Source organism: Zootoca vivipara, chromosome 2, assembly GCF_963506605.1.
Source record: "Zootoca vivipara chromosome 2, rZooViv1.1, whole genome shotgun sequence".
NCBI classification, from domain to species: domain Eukaryota; kingdom Metazoa; phylum Chordata; class Lepidosauria; order Squamata; family Lacertidae; genus Zootoca; species Zootoca vivipara.
In genome coordinates, this window is record NC_083277.1 from 121,259,981 (window position 1) to 121,277,193 (window position 17,213).

Below are 17,213 nucleotides of genomic sequence, written 5' to 3' on the forward strand. Positions count from 1 at the left end.
AGTTCCTTCATCCAAGTCATTTATAAAGACATTGAACAATGGGCCCAGGACAGAACCCTGCAGCACCCCTCTTGTCACTTTTTTCCAGGCTGACAAGGAACCATTAATGAGTACGCTTTGTGTTCAGTCTGCCAACCAGCTACAAATCCACCTAACAGTTACCTCATTCAACCCATTACCAGCTTCCTCATTAGAATATCAGGGGGGACTTTGCCAAAAGCCTTACTGAAATAAAGATACACTATGTCCACAGAATTCCCCTGATCTACCGAGTTTGTAATTCCATAAAAAAAAGAAATCAGATTGGTCTGGTATTACTTATTTTTGAGAAACCCATACTGGGTCTTAGTACAGTGGAACCTCGATTTATGAACACCTCGGTTTACGAATTTTCGGTTTACGAACACCACGGACCCATCTGGAACGGATTAATTCACTTTCCATTGCTTTCAATGGGAAAGTTCGCTTCAGTTTATGAACACTTCAGTTTAAGTACTCCGCGGACCATCTGGAACAGATTAATCCACTTTCCATTACTTTCAATGGGAAAGTTCGCTTCAGTTTATGAACACTTCAGTTTATGAACAGACTTCCGGAACCAATTGTGTTCATAAACCGAGGTACCACTGTAATCGCAGCATCCTTTTCTAAATGCTCACAGACCGATTGTTAAATTATCTGTTCTAGGACCTTCCCTGGTATCAATGTCAAACTCACCAACTGGTAGTTACCTGGGTCTTCTCCCCACTCCCCCTTTGAAGATGGAGACAACATTTGCCCTCCTCCAGTCTGCAGGGACCTCACCTGTTCTCCAAGAATTCTCAAAGATCATAGACAAAGGCTCTGAAATTACAAATATTCCCTCCCCACTTGCCATCCTCTCCTGCCACACCAGTGTGATGTGTCACACCCTTTGAGAACCACTGTCTTGGAGGAACGGTGAGATAAAAGATTCCCATGTTCCCTATAACAAGGCAATATGTGGGTTACTGGATAATAGCAAGTACTGCATCTTCAATGAAGCAGCAATAAGGTGACAAACCCATTTCCAGAGATCAGTGATAGCATGTTCTGCTAGGTGCATTGCTAAGCAAGGTATCATTTCACTGGAGATTCAACACTAAGCCCTTTGCCTGGTAACATCATGTGAAAATGGTCAAGTGCCAGCCACAAAGTATGCTTCTGGTGTACAAAATGCCTTTGTGTGCACAAGATGAAGGGTCTTTCACAACAGCACATGAACCAGGAATAAATAATAATTCACAATCACTTGCAGATTTAGATTTGGCACTGAATGCTTTCGATGAGGGATGGGGATACAGTGGTGCCTCGCTTAACGAATGCCCTGCTTAATGAAATTTCCGCTTAACGAAAGGATTTTTCAAGCGGAAGTTGCCTCGCTAGACGAATTCGTTTTACGAAAAATTCGTCTAGCGACTCGTGGTTTCCCATAGGAATACATTGAAATTCAATTAATGTGTTCCTATGGGCAAAAAAAAAAAAATCAAAAAAATTTCAATGCATTCCTATGGCATTCGCTAGACAAATTTTTCGTTATAAGAAAAGACCTGTGGAACGAATTAAATTCGTCTAGCGAGGCACCACTGTATTGTGGTCCTCCAGAAATTGTGGCCCAGAACTCTCATCAATCCTGACTGCTGACCATGGTAGCTGAGGGCAGTTGGTGGGAGGCAGAGTCTGAGGGCTCATCCACACTTACCTTTTGCTCCATGCTTTCTAGGCACAGGTCCGTGCTTTTCTGGTCAGGATCCGAGCACTTTTTTTGGAGGGGAGGCCACAGTTTTCCCCAGAAAAACCAGTTCTTTGGCACTAAATTGGAACATATGGCAATTAGGGTTTTCTGCAGGTTGCCTTTTGGTCCGATTCAGCGGTTTTCACAGGAAAAGCAGTGAGCCCAAAAGGGGGAAAAAAGTGCTCAGACATGGAGCTTTAAAAGCACAGACCTATGCCTAGAAATGTGGCAAAAAAGCAAGCCAAAATTTTTCCAAAATCTTTTTACTTTTTCGCATGTCCACCACATATGTTAAAATTCACCATCTTTATCTTTACATTTCCAGCATAATTTACTACTCATTCTATACATTTTAGCTAATTTTTCTTGTGTTAGGTACCATCTATACATCATTTTCATTACATTTTCTTTCAAAGCGGTACATGCAGTAAATTTCAATGTTTCACTCCACAATTTCAACCACGCGTCATAATACTGTACCCAAAGTCTCTTGCCCATTTTATCATCACATCTTTTGTCAGTTCATCTTTCGTAAACCACTCTAACAAAAAATTATACATTTTCGATAACAATTTCACTCTGCCTTCCAACAATTCTATTTGAAATTTGGACCTTTTATCTTCAAAGCCTATTTTCCTGTCATTTAACAATACATCATTCACTTGGTGTTACTGCAACCATCCAGTCAAAACCTCTTTTACTGAAGGAAAGTTTGAAAACCACAGCATTATTTGATTGTGAACATGACTGTGAGGTTCAAAGGGAACCCAAAGTTTTGTCAGAGCACAGTTTGAAAAGCACTGGTTTACTGCATGTCCTCACACACAACTCTAACTTTTAAATTATCTTTGAGCCTCTCACACTGTATTTATATCAACAGCTGGATGTTTAAAATGTGGGAGACAAATCTCAAGAAAGGCATTTGTAATACATATATGCATTCTGGCCAGTATGGGTTTCACACTCAGATTGCAAACACAATTAAATCAAGAGCCACTTTAAGTCTCTTCTGTGAAAATGCTCATAATGGGTACGAGAAGATTTCTCTCAATTTTTAGGCTTACAAGAGCCATTACACTAATCCATGCCTTTTATTCGGGATTAATTAATCCATTGTGTTTTCTTAACACCACGGACAAGAATAACCATTCCACTCTTTAAATGTTATTGGGAAGACTAAAAGAAAGCCATTCTTTTAACTCCTAATAAAGAAAAAAAAGTTTGTTACTTAAAGTTTGTATTATCACAGAGCATTCTGATAATGAGTGGCTATCCTTCTCAATGTGTCAATTACTGTTTTGCACATTCAGGGTGATTAATGACTGGCAGAAGAGTAGACATTTTCCCTCCTCTCCTGAATAAAGTTTCAAAAAAGATGGAGTTGTAATTCAAGCTCAGTTAGGTGTTGCCAGAACACAGCAGCTTATATGTTAAGTTATGCAAGTTTAAATTGCATTTTTACTTGCGTTGGACTCATAGAGGCGGAAAGAAATAATCAGCAAAATTGCTAAAAATAAAAATAAAAATAGAAGTAAGTAGCACTAAAAAGTTGAACTTCCATGTGGATCTTTAAAAATAAAACACACACACACACACACACCCCAAATTGCTGTAGAAAGGTGGAGAACAGAATTCAAGACTGGAAAGATGAAAAACAGAGAAAACCAAAACTGACAGAACCATCCATTGGAGAGCATGCAGCTTCGTGTATACAGTATAAGAGAGTGGGGTGGAAAAGCAAAAAAGAGCAGTGTGTGTATGTTTCAGGCTAGGCTTCCCTTGCACACAAATTGTGTAAGATAGCCAGCTGACCTGCACTGGCTTCGTCTCTACTTTCCAGCTGTGCTCATAACACGCAAACATCACCGCCCACCTTCTTCAAGGCCTGCCCCCAAGCCAACTGGCAAACACCAGCAGACCCAAGCAGCACACAAATAAACAACCATGCCCTGGGCACAGAGTGGGCTCTGTAAGCTGCCCCATGCAAAGGCCTGGGGAAGAAGAAGAGGAGGGGCCCTGAATGGAACTACCAGGGGCCATTCTAGCCCTGAAAACACATGAGTGTGGCATCCATTGCTGTGGCTGCCAGGTCTTGGCTTGGAAATCAGACAGACTGCGGTGCTCTCTCCTCTACAGAGATCAAAGCAGAGGAGCTTCCCATACAGGGGAGAGTGAGAGGCTGGGCTGTTTTGAAACAACTGGCTGAGGCAGCATTTTCCTTATTACGAAGTCCTTTCTACTACTTCCACCCTTCTCCTTGAGCCGGGGCCTCAGATGTCAATACGTTAAAAGCAAGGGTAGTTAATCTCTGCCCTTCCAGATGTTGTTGAACTGCAGCTCCTATCCCCCCCCCCCAGCCATTGGCCGTGCTGGCTGGGGTAGGTGGGAGTTGTAGTCCAACATTTGGAAGCAGCAAAGGTTCATTCCCCCCACCTTAAGGAATACAGGAGCAGTTAATGTACAAGCAGCCTATGTTGTGGTAAAATCACAGCTTTCCTGTCCTTATTAAAATATATTTCCTTTCTACAGCTAGATGCAGAACAAAAAACTTGCAGCAATCCTGGTCAAGACCCATAACTTAAAAATTTCCAATATCCTAATGCAGAGGGTGGCTATCCTGGTGCCCCCCCCCACCGAGATGTTCTGCACTCTAGCTCCTATCAACCCCAGCCAGCATGGCCAATGGTCAGAGATGATGGAAGTTGTAGTCTAGCAACGTCTGGAAGGTGGTTCGCCACCTGTGTCCTCAAGCCTCAAATGATGACCCATTCCCTAATGCAAAGATCAAATACAGACTAGCCAGCTCTTCCTAATTCCTTTTCTTGTTTTGTAACTCTTCCTTCCATGCCTTTTCTACGATTGTAGATTCCCCCCCAGTAAGCTGAGAATCCTGCCCTAATCCTTTTTCATTTGTGTACATTCATACAAGTACATACAAGTATGAATGTTTAAAAATGCTTTTTTGAGGTTGAAATAAGACCAAACAGTCATTTCTAGTCCATGGGCAGTCAATGTGGTGGCTTCCAGAGATTTTCGGAGTACCATTCCCAGCATCCTTTACCACTGGCCTTGGTGGCTGGGACTGGTGAGTCCAACAATATCTGGAAGCCACCACATCGGCTAACCATAGCTGCCAAGTTTTCCCTTTTCTCGCGAGGAAGCCTATTCGGCATAAGGGAAAATCCCTTAAAAAAAGGGATAACTTGGCAGCTATGCGGCTAACCCTACTCAACAGGCCCCTGTTGCTCCTGGAAAGAGTAGAGGGACTCTAAGGCCTTCATCCGTTTCTCCATGCCTGCCATGCCCCTCACCCAGACTCGCGCAGGGAGGGCGACTCTGCGACCATTTGCCGGCCAGCCAACCTCCCTCACCTGCTTTCAGGGAAATCAGCCCCGCAAGAGCCACCTGAACCATCAAGGCCAGCCATTCAGAGCAAGGAGAGCCAGACAGAGGGGGCTAGAGGAGGATGGTGCGCTCAGTCCGCCACCGAAGCACCGGCCAGATCTTGAGAGCCTTTTAAACTTGCCAGACGGCAGACTTTTCTCTCATCACCTCAGTGGATTCAACTGTTTATTCAAATCTAATGTGCCATCCAATGTAACGCACCCCCTAATCTTCAAAACATAACTTGGCCAAAAAAGTTGTGCATTACATTTGAGTAAACAAGGTAACCTAATAGGGTTCCTCACCTTGTGGATCTTAAAAGCACACTGTAGACTTGTGTGGACCTGCTCCTTCCCTACTCACACATTCTTTATTTCAGTCCAAAGACCCACAAAAACATTTTCAAAAGCAAAATAAAACAGAAATTCAGGGAAAGGGTTCCAAGGCGGTCACTATGTTTCATCCAGAGCATGTAGGTTTCTGTTTCTTAATACTTCCAAGAGGAACTTAGCTATGTCCAAAGTAGTATCATTTGACATATCTCTAATGAGGTACTTAAGGTGGAAGGTTTCAGATTTTCCAGTTAAGTTTACCAATAGGGGTTTAATTAATTGATCCCTTGCTTGTTTGAACTACTCACAGTGTAGTAGGATCTGCTTCATAAAGTCCACACCCTGAGAGCATAAGCAGAGCCTATTCCGATAGGGTATACCAGACACTCTGCCATTTAGTACTTCTAATGGAAATACATTTGGTCTAGCTTTGGTGAATAACAATTGGCGATAGTTACGTACAGACAGATTCATGAAATAAAATGGCCATACTGTAGTGGATTCCAGATGCAAACGGTCCACAGGTTACATAGGATCACTGTGTGGAATATCTCATAACCTCTGCCTCAGGGATTTAAGGGCAGTATCATAGCCCAGATGATGTAAAAGACCAACTGAAGAGACTTTTCGGGCCATAGTTTTCAACCATGAGCTGATAGATGCTTCATAGGTTAGATGAAAAAATATCCCCTTCCCCAGGCCAAATACTGTGAATGTTAGCCAGTATTTCAAGGCAGCTTTGGTGGAGAGTGGGCGTTCACCTGTTTCCAACAATAGAATTGAGTTAGAAACACAGTTTGGGACCTGAAGTAGGGACCGAAGGAACATAGCTTGGAACCCATCTAACTTAGAAAATAGATCAATGCTGGTTTGATGTGAGGTCTGGCAGCCATGTTAGCCTGGACCTGGAATGTAGGTGAACTTCCTTAGCCAAGCCAAACTATTCTGACTTTGCTTTCACATAGCTGCCCATGAGGCTACATGTTTACTCTCAGGACGTATCTACAATATCTCCCTTTTTTCAGTCATAATCACAGTTTGATTCTCAGGTCACACTATAATATTTACATACCAGTTAGTCACCCGAAAGGAACTCCTCTCTTATGGTGGTCCATAGTAAAGCATAGGTAGCAATCTAACATTGAAAACGAAAACGAAACAAAGCTAAAAAAACCACAAAACACCTCACTGTAAGTGGAAGTAACACATACTGTAAAGCCTAGCAAATAAGGGATCACAACACAACAGAGATGGCTGAGGCAGAAGACCCTTTCCCTACTTTCATAGTGGGGAAATATACGGTATGTAAAAATATAGAACTGGCCCTCTTTTGCCCTTTAAGGGCCCTGCCCATTCAGCTTAATGCCTGCAAGGAAAACTTCAAGTTGCATACTGCTCCGAAAAATCCATCAGAAAACCCAGAAAAAGCTGAGCTACTCCAAGTCTCCATTTTTTTTGCAGAAAGTTACCTTTCTAGCAGATACTGTGTGCTCTAGGGAAAATGTGGGAAAGTGGACAGTTTTTTTAAAATTAAGACCCTTTCTGAACAGTAAGGAAAAGAAAGGTGCCCTCAGCTGCATTGAAGTCTCTGAGCAATACTCCTCAAAGTCATTTTCTAGTCCTTAAGCATTGTTGTTGTTGTTGCTTAGTCGTTTAGTCGTGTCCGACTCTTCGTGACCCCATGGACCAGAGCACGCCAGGCACTCCTGTCTTCCACTGCCTCCCGCAGTTTGGTCAAACTCATGTTCGTAGCTTCGAGAACACTGTCCAACCATCTTGTCTTCTGACGTCCCCTTCTCCTAGTGCCCTCAATCTTTCCCAACATCAGGGTCATTTCCAGGGAGTCTTCTCTTCTCATGAGGTGGCCAAAGTATTGGAGCCTCAGCTTCATGATCTGTCCTTCCAGTGAGCACTCAGGGCTGATTTCCTTCAGAATGGATAGGTTTGATCTTCTTGCAGTCCATGGGACTCTCAAGAGTCTCCTCCAGCACCACAATTCAAAAGCATCAATTCTTCGGCGATCAGCCTTCTTTATGGTCCAGCTCTCACTTCCATACATCACTACTGGGAAAACCATAGCTTTAACTATACGGACCTTTGTCGGCAAGGTGATGTCTCTGCTTTTAAAGATGCTGTCTAGGTTTGTCATTGCTTTTCTCCCAAGAAGCAGGCGTCTTTTAATTTTGTGACTGCTGTCACCATCTGCAGTGATCAAGGAGCCCAAGAAGGTGAAATCTCTCACTGCCTCCATTTCTTCCCCTTCTATTTGCCAGGAGGTGATGGGACCAGTGGCCATGATCTTGGTTTTTTTGATGTTGAGCTTCAGACCATATTTTGCGCTCTCCTCTTTCACCCTCATTAAAAGGTTCTTTAATTCTTCCTCGCTTTCTGCCATCAAGGTTGTGTCATCTGCATATCTGAGGTTGTTGATATTTCTTCCGGCAATCTTAATTCCGGCTTGGGATTCATCTAGTCCAGCCTTTCGCATGATGAATTCTGCATATAAGTTAAATAAGCAGGGAGACAATATACAACCTTGTCGTACTCCTTTCCCAATTTTGAACCACTCAGTTGTTCCATATCCAGTCCTTAAGCATACAAAGATCCAATTTGGATGTAACATTAAATTAAACCATGGCTTGGCATGAATGAGCAAAAGTGTGGTTCCCAGAGCAAAGATCATAGCTGCTGCTTTCCTCCCCAGGTCCTTCTCCTGCTGCCACTACCACATTGTCCATGCCTAAGCTATGGTTTAGTTATGTCTGAACCCAGGCTTGCAAATTTGTTTCACTGCAGGCAAACGAGGAGCTGCAATGAAGGTTTCTTGTTGGTTTGCCACTACCAAGTACATTCGGAGAAGTGTGAGATCTGGTAGAAAGCTAAATTCCAATCTGTCTGCTAATCTGAGATTAGATAATTTACCAGAAAGAACCCCTGTACCTGTACCTATTTTGCCTTTTAGGGATGATTTTAAGAGAAATTTGTTAACATGCATCTTCATGTAGAATAATATACAGTGGTACTTTGGTTCTTGAACTTATTCCGTTCTGGGAGTCCGTTCGACTGAAGCTTCCGATTGGCTACAGGAGCTTCCTGCACTCAAGCGGAAGCCATGTCAGATCTTCGGCTTCTGAAAAATCTTCGCAAACTGGGACACTCACTTCTGGGTTTGTGGCATTCAGGAGCCTATTTGATCGACTACTAAGCCATTCAGGAACCAAGGTACCACTATACTAGCTCAAAATCCGAAAAACATGTAATAGGAAATGATGATAAACTCATCTCTAAAATATACAAACTGTTATTGGAGTGGGAGACCAAAGACGAGATGGCAAAGGTGACAATGACTAAATGGGCAATAGATATTGGTAATAATATACAAATGTCTGCCTGGGAGAAATTATGTGGGGAAACTATGAATTTCTCAGCCTGTTATCAAGGAAAATTTACAAAAGATGATATACAGGTGGTACTTGAAACCCAACAAACTGGTAAAAATGTATGTAAAAGGGTCCAAGTTATGCTGGAAGTGTCAAAAGGTAGAAGGCACTCTGATGCATATGTGGTGGTCATGTAAATATGCTAGAGAGTACTGGAAAATGATTCATATAGAATTTTAAAAGATCATTTCCCAAAAGACCTGAGGCCTTCCCACTAGTGGAGGAAGAGGAGTGCGGGGGAGCGCACCGCCCCCGGCAGCGCGATCCTGGTGGGGTGCCATCGTGGCTGCTCCCCTGCCCCCGCCTGCTCTCCGCCCCCTGGTGCCAGAGCATGAAGCTCCACCACTGGGCCTTCCTACTAGGGATAATAAGTGATGATATTGCAAAGAAGACACTCAACCTCTTACAGTATATGCAACAACTGCGGCTACAATAGTTTATGTGAAAAAAATGTCAAGAAAAAGAAATACCAACAAAAGAAATATGGCAGAATAAATTGATAGAATATACAGAATTATAAGAAACAATTGTGAAACACAGATAAGAAAGGAGTGGAAGTCTTTTGGAGAATATCTCGAGAGATATAATACTCAATTTAACCTGCAAGTAGGAGTAGCCATATGAGCTGCAGTTAGTATTAAATAAAGGAAACACATGAGATAAAATAGGGTGGTATAGCAGGATATGCAGCAGAGTAAGGGTTGCATAGAATGCCATGGAGAGATGGACTGGGAAGTCCTAAGGGAAGTGATATGGGATGGGCAATGTAGGGTGTACAGTATATAAGAAATGTGTGGAAAATGCATAATTTTTGTATATACATATACATATGCGCGCACACACACAAGATTCCTTCCAACCATCATCTCTCAGTAACTTCCTGCCCAAATAAATATTTTTGCTAAATATTTTTGAGTTGCAGCCCTTCAAAATGAACCAAGGTCCATTTAAATGAGATGTAAGAATGTTTAATAGATTTTTCGGGGGGGGGGAGCATGTGTGTTTATTTTTAAAGGTAGCAGTTATGGTCAATTTATTCACACACACACACTTGCTTCAAAAGCCACTGCAAGTCAGGCTATTGTATAATCAACAACTAGGGTATATTAAAAAAATTCCTTCAGTAGCACCTTAAAGACCAACTAAGTTTTTATTTTGGTATGAGCTTTCGTGTGCATGCACACTTCTTCAGATACAGTGAAATGGAAGTTTCCAAGCACTTATGTAGAGAAGGGGTGGGGAGGGGTGGGGATGGGGAGGGGGGATCACTCAGAAGGGTGGTGGAAATGGGTGATTGACTGACTGATAGCTGTTAACAGCTATCAGTCAGTCAATCACCCATTTCCACCACCCTACTGAGTGATCCCCCCTCCCCATCCCCACCCCTCCCCACCCCTTCTCTACATAAGTGCCTGGAAACTTCCATTTCACTGTATCTGAAGAAGTGTGCATGCACACGAAAGCTCATACCAAAATAAAAACTTAGTTGGTCTTTAAGGTGCTACTGAAGGAATTTTTTTATTTTACTTCGATCCAGACCAACACGGCTACCTACCTGTAACCAGAACTAGGGTATATGGCAGATATTCTGCAATGTTTGATCAGATGGGGGGATTGTTTAGTTGAAAAAATAGTTGGTGGGTGACAGACGGCAATCCTTGGTGTAAGAATAGTGGTATTTTAAGTGCTCCCGGTTATCCCTGTTTTCATCTGTAAAACATTGGATGGTGTGTGAAAAGCCAAGGGATGATAACAGGAGTGGCAAAACATGTGACCCTAAAGCATGGGTGTAGCCAGGATTTTTGTTGGGGGGGGGCAGAACCTCAGATTTGTTTTGATTTGTAATGATTTTGATGGATTTAGGGGGGCATAAAGATATGGACATAGCCAAGGGCCATCCAGCATCAGCCCCAGCCAGTATAGCTAAGGGTCATGGAAGTGGTAGTCCAGCAACCTCTGGAAGGGCACAGGTTCCTCATCCCTGGCCTAGAAAATTAAAATTCAGAGATGGGTGTGCATGGGTGCTTTTAATCCATCTTCCGCAGGTGGCAAAGCTAAGCCTTTGGGGCTGAATTCTTTCCTTTCTGACAACTCACTTGGGAAACTGACTTCAAGGAGAGAGGGCACCTAGAAGTCAACTCAGGGGCTGGGTAGCAGAGCTGCCTAGGTGGTGATCCTGCAGCGTCTCTGTCCCATGAAATAATCAGTTTAGGCCTTGAATCTGGGAAGCTGCCCGGGGCCTGTGAATTTTTCAGCCTCACCCCAAAGGACGCTGCCTGCACGGTGTAGCAGCTGGCCGAGGGCGGTGGTTCCCACATAACACCCAAAGTGCCCTGTCACCCTCCCACTTTCTTCCCCACCCCTTAGCCCTGGGAATGCTGGCTGGGTGTGCCAACCCCCCCCCGATGGGAGCTCAGAATGTGGGTTCATAACCCAAGAGCCAGTGCGGTGTAGTGATTAGAGCATGGGTAGGCAAACTAAGGCCCGGGGGGTGGATCCTGCCCAATCGTCTTCTAAATCCGGCCCACAGACGGTCCGGGAATCAGCGTGTTTTTACATGAGTAGAATGTGTAGTTTTATTTAAAATGCATCTCTGGATTATTTGTGGCGCAGAGGAATTCGTTCATTTTTTCTCTCTTCAAAATATAGTCCGTCCCCCCACAAGGTCTGAGAGACAGTGGACCGGCCCCCTGCTGAAAAAGTTTGTTGACCCCAGGATTAGAGTGCTGGACTAGGACACTGGGAGACCAGGGTTCAAATCCCCACTTGACCATGAAGCTCGCTGAATGACCTCAGGCCAGGCATCAGCTCTCAGCCTAATTTACCTCACAGGGTTGTTGTGGGGATTAAATGAGTTTATTGGAGAAAAAAGTGGGAATATGAATGCAACAAACAAACAAACAAACAAACACTTTCCACTCAATTTCAGGCTGAAGAGGTAGGCAAGGGCATCTCTTCACAGTGTGGCTAAAATGCATCAGCGAAGAACGCATGCAAGGGCAACGGGGTAGGAAGCTACATGTAGAGGCTAAAGGTTCTATATAGTACTAGGAAGACTTTGAAGACAGAACCATTAAGTGGTGCAGGAGAACAGAGAGAGGGGAAAACTGTAGGAACATATGGCTGGATTGTCAGAGGAAAAACCTCAAGTCCTTCACTGGATAGCTGAACATTATTCATGCCTGTAGCAACATCAATACATACAACACTTTATGAAGTTTAACTGTGTAATGAACACCAGCCGCTACGTTTCAACAGTGGAGAAGACAGCGAAGGAAGAGGAAACATTTACAAGGGACAAACAGACCACTGTCAGCTGGGAACTAAAGGCTGGGCACACCCTCAATCTAAAAATCTGATACTAACTCCTACACAGACTAAACACACTCCAAACTGATGCAGGCTTCCATGTACAGTGTTTAAAATCTTTTTTTCCAGCTTGGATAGATGGAGTTAAAATAATAGTAAAAATAACAAGAACAAGAACTTTTATGTTAATTTTTACAGTGAGAAGTCCTATAGTCTACATATTGGGAACATTCCTGTTGCACAGTAGTATTTCAGTACTAAGTTGTGGTCTCCTCAGTGGTTAGGTATACCCTGTGATGGTCTGCAGTAAACAAGCCTAATAGAATAAACAGGAGACGGCTGCTGAATATGCAGATGCCTACAATGTACAAAAGATTAGTGTTGTCCAGTTTTCAAAAGGTCAGCCCATAGTTCTTTATGGTAACCTCTGCTAACAAATGTTAGCAACCTTTACAATACTAACAACTGCAAGGGCAGAAGACGTCTATTTGCGTGTCACAGAGCAACTTTCCAATCCAATCCCGACGAACCTGCCTGAGATGGTGATACAACAAACAGAATCTGAAATATGCTAAAGTCTTGTTGCTTCTTTCCCAAACAAGTGGAACCATGAGCAAAATGTTTTACCACGCCTTGATTAAAATTTGGTGGAGCCACCAGGGACCACATAAAGCTGCTGTGAGCTGACACTTGGCCATGCCTGCACCGACTGAAGCACAGATTGGCCTTTGGAGCGTGAAGCATCAACAGCTAACTCATCCTACTCCTCAGCACTCAGCCAGATGTTCGCCCACAGCCTTCACCAAACAATTTGCAAGCAGCAAACTCACTCTGATCTCAGCTTTCTCTCCTTGTGTGTCCAAACCTTGCAGCCAGCATCTCTCTTACAAAACCCTGAGTGGATTTTTCCAGGAGGCAAGAAACTTCCACAAGACCTCTTCCCCACTTCCCCCCCCCCACTTTTTCCCTTCAGTGCTCAGAAGAGCCCCATCCCTTTTACACTCCCCCTCTATCCATCACCCAAGGCAGATTGTTGTTAATCTGAGCTGCAAAGTCAAGAGGCATCCCCAGCAACCGAATCTCCTTTAGCAGTTCAACAAGTCCACACAGGTCATTCCAGCTGCCGATTTCAGCAGACAGGGGAAATGGATTCTTAATTATTTTTCCAAGCTTGTCACGGAGGGCTTTGTTTCTCTTCTTTTCTCTGTTGTGTCACAGAATGTTAGAGATGAGTCACGCTCGGGGGTTCCTTTTTTCCTTTTTGCTGAAGGGGGGAGGATCTGAAGAGAATAATGGACTGGCTCCACAAAACTGGGGTAACCAAGGTTTCCCCATTCATTAAGGGCACATCTGCACTACACATTTAAACCAGTTTAGGCAACATGGCTTCCTGTGAGGATTATTTGGTGGCTAATCCAACCCCTTTCACCAAAAGACAATTCCCTTCGGTCAGGAGGTGTGAGGGGGAAACATGGTTGAAACCAGGTTAAATCTTACAAATGCCATTCAATCCAGAATAGGCTACAAGTTTAACATGGGATAGAAAGTGTAGAAGTAATCATTTTTAACATGTAGATATATTCCTGGCAAATGTGGGTTTATGTTACCATAAAGCAGTGGGTTTCAACCAGTGTGCCATGGCACCTTTGGGTGTCTTGAATGATAGTCAGGGGTGCTGCAGGCAACCCTGGCCTCTGTCCCTCTTTCCTCCCCTCCCTCCTCTGATGCCCTCTTGTGTCTCTGCCTCCCTGGCTATAAGCTCCCCAGGTGAATAGTGCCTCTGGGGCTGGCCAGGGGGTGCTGGTTCCCAGGAGCTGTGGTGGCCTCAGAGTAGGCAAGAAAGTGGGTGAAGGAGCCCATCCAACCTGTTGGGAGTGGACAGACAAGTGGGAGTCCAGGAAGGTGGGGGGGCAGCTCAGAGACAAGGGGTGGGCTGCTGCCCAGAGAACTCCCAAGGAGAGAGGAGGAGGCTGAAGGAACACACTACAAGGGAGGGTGTTCGAAAAGGGCTGAGGGGCTGCCGGCTCTGCAGACAAGGGGTTACATAACTGGGCTCCTGAGCCCCACAGGGGAGCCGCAGAAAGAATGTAGTAAGTCGAGGGAGCTGTGGACTCAAAAAGGTTGGAAATCTCTGCCGTAAAACCATATGCTATGTTACCAGATCCAGAATGTTTGACAGATTTTAAGTGTCACTTGTAGAAATGGCTTAAAGATCTAATATTTGGGCCCTTTTGTCGATCTATTAAATGTTACACACTCCTGTATCATTTCCCAAAGCTTTGGCCTTCAAGCATTACAAAAGAATGCCAATGATACCAAATGCCACACAACAAGAGGGCTGTCTTGATTTACCCCAGCTGGCGGGGAAATCCACCCTGATGTTAATAATTTAATTTAAACAACTGCAGCATACCCCCTCAAAGCCTTTGAAGTTTGCCTGCCTGCTTAAGAAAAAGTTTTAACAGAAGTGTCACCATCCCTCTTATACACACATGGAGCCCCCAGATACTCCCAAGTGCCTGATCCTGCAACCTCCACTTAACCACTGAGGTGTGAAAAGTAAATACAATTACAGTACAATGAAGAAACCCAGATAAAGTGCTCCATTTGGAGGATATAATCTCTTCCTAACAATATTTGCAAAGTTGATTCTGCCTCAAATTTTAATTGGATCTGAACCAGTTCCAGGAATTTGGATGAAGATCATGGATGACTCCTGTTGACTTGTTGGGCCAAAATATGTCAGAAACGGTTAGATTTTTTTTGGGGGGGGGTCCAGACGGAGAGCAAACTTACAATTTTTGTTTTCAGTTGGTTGGTAAGGAATGAGAAGAATCCACAATTCCTTTAACCAACTGCGCAAAAGTTACAAGTTAGGAAGTTGCTGCATAGCTCTCCTCAAATGGGAACTCTTTTGAAGATGAGATTTCACACAAGCTCCTTCCCTGCAGATAACCCTTCTAAAGTTCTTTTGAGGGTGAATAACAATTCCTGCCACTGTGCACTCTTTATCGATTCAGAAAAAAATAAAATCTCTACTGCTCCCCCCCCCCAATTTCTTTTTTCTTTGTCACAAACGCTACGACCATTTGAAAGGCAAAGACTGCATGCAATGTCAAAAAAATTCGTAATGAGGAATGAGGATTTTTATTTTAACTTTTTTTAAAAAAAAATCAGTTTCAAGTTGGAGACAGGGGAGAGAGAAAAAGCATACCTTTCAAAGACTGAGGCGGTATTGTTAGAGAGTCATTAGAAATCCGGAGATCCTTGTCTACTTCATTACGGAGGATTCCACTTCCAAGATCTGGACCTGGTTCCGAAATCTCAGCTTTCCTGTAGTCTTTTTCTTCCCAAAAGAGCAACATCCAGCGGGGTAGAGAAGGGAGAGCGCTTTTCAAAAAGCACAAAAAAACCAGCAGTAAGGAGAGATCGCTCTAGCCTTTCACCAAATTCCCCAAATTTTCCACATCTTGATTTCACTTCTTTCGCCTTTCTTGGTTTGTTTTACAATTATTATTTTTTAAATGCCAAGAATAACAAGAGTACGCTTTAAAGCTGTTAAAAAGTGCGACGTGGGGTGCAGCTCTCCCTGCGCGCGCGCGCACACATAACGCAGCACGCGTTATAAATATTCGATTCTCCGGACTGCAGCCCGGGACCACCTTGAAGCAGGAAGTTTTGATTTTCTTTCAAAACTTTCCCGATGCTTTCTTGAGCTTTTGCACATGGAGCCAATCAGCCGCTGCGTCTGCGCTGCTGTCTTGTGGAAGGAGGGCTTTGCTCGGGACCACGCAGACTTGTCAGGAGGGGATGGGGAGGAAAGAAAGAGCCCCCCCCTCCGCCGCCGCCGCGCCACCCACTCCACGCCTTTCCTACACGGCAAAGCTTTTGGGTGGTTTCCCCCTCCTCCTGCCCCTCCTTTTTAAAGTTTTAAAGTTGTCGGCTTTTTTTCCTCTTCTTTTTTTTTAAACGGGATCTTTAGCAACAGGAGGAGGGTAAGTTGAGCCCTGTGTGAGGTTTTAGATGGAGCCCCTCTCGAGCGCAGTCCTCACAGCATGTTGCCTACAGTTCCAAAGCGGCTTGGAAAACCCGGCATGGATTTTAAGATTATTATTATTATTATTACTTTATTAATTTGTGGGGTGTGGGTGTGTACGCACACCGCCTGCGCATCTGGGCACACGCCGGGGAGCGCGAGAGGGCGCAAAGAGGCCGGTCCTGTTTTCAAGGCCCATCCCAAACCTATAGAAGCAATTGAAAGAAACGGCTTAGGAGCACAAGCCCACCCAGACTCTTGGGTGGCCTCCCTCGCTCGACGCCATCTATGAGAAATTGCCTTGTCAGGCCGTGGAGGCTGGGGGTTAGAGGGAGAGAGAGAGTGACCCCCAGTATGCTGAGGGCCATGGGCGTAGCCAAAGGGGCGGGGGCAGCTGCCCCCCCCCCAAATCAGGTCAACCAATAAAAAATACTTAACCAATTGAGGTTAATAAAACCTGGCTATGCCCATGCGGATGAGGCCGCCCAACCAGGAGCAGACCAAGGCAGTTTGCTGCCTGAGGCAAATAGGAAGGTGTCCCTTCCTCCCCCCCCACCCCCCATTCCATGGTTCAGAAGCTGACTGGATATTGCTTCAGTACCAGGGACAGGTCACCTGGGGGGAGCAAGCCGATTTGGGGGTGCAGGGCTGGTCATGTGACACACAGAGCTCCCTCCCCCCCCCAACAGGAGGGAGCAGCCAAGCCAAAGGGGTTGCCGCCACTGCTTTCCTCTGACCCCCACCTGCTGCACTCCAATTCAGGAGGGGTTGTGAGGGTGCGAAATCAGTGTCTGGGGCCAATAATGGCCTGGATGAGGGATAATCAAGCTTAACGCCCCCCCCCCCAGGTTCATAGTCTGGGGGGGGCTGTTCAATCCATCCCCATCTTGGGGGGGGCAGATACAGCCTCCTCTGAACAGGAGTAGTTTGGAAAGTCATTTATATTTCTGGCAACATCC

At 44.6% G+C, this 17,213-nt stretch overlaps 1 protein-coding gene across 4 annotated transcripts in view; it reads right to left on the minus strand.

Annotated features, from left to right (window-relative positions):
• The window catches only part of GLI1 (GLI family zinc finger 1), a 107,368-nt gene extending 91,244 nt beyond the window's left edge, over window positions 1-16,124 (minus strand). For all 4 annotated transcript variants that reach the window (XM_035102352.2, XM_035102338.2, XM_035102360.2 and 1 more), the window contains exon 1: window positions 15,433-16,124. The gene's annotated coding sequence lies outside the window, so the exon portion shown is untranslated. The remainder of the gene's footprint in view (window positions 1-15,432) is intronic.
• Between the last annotated feature and the right edge of the window lie 1,089 nt (window positions 16,125-17,213).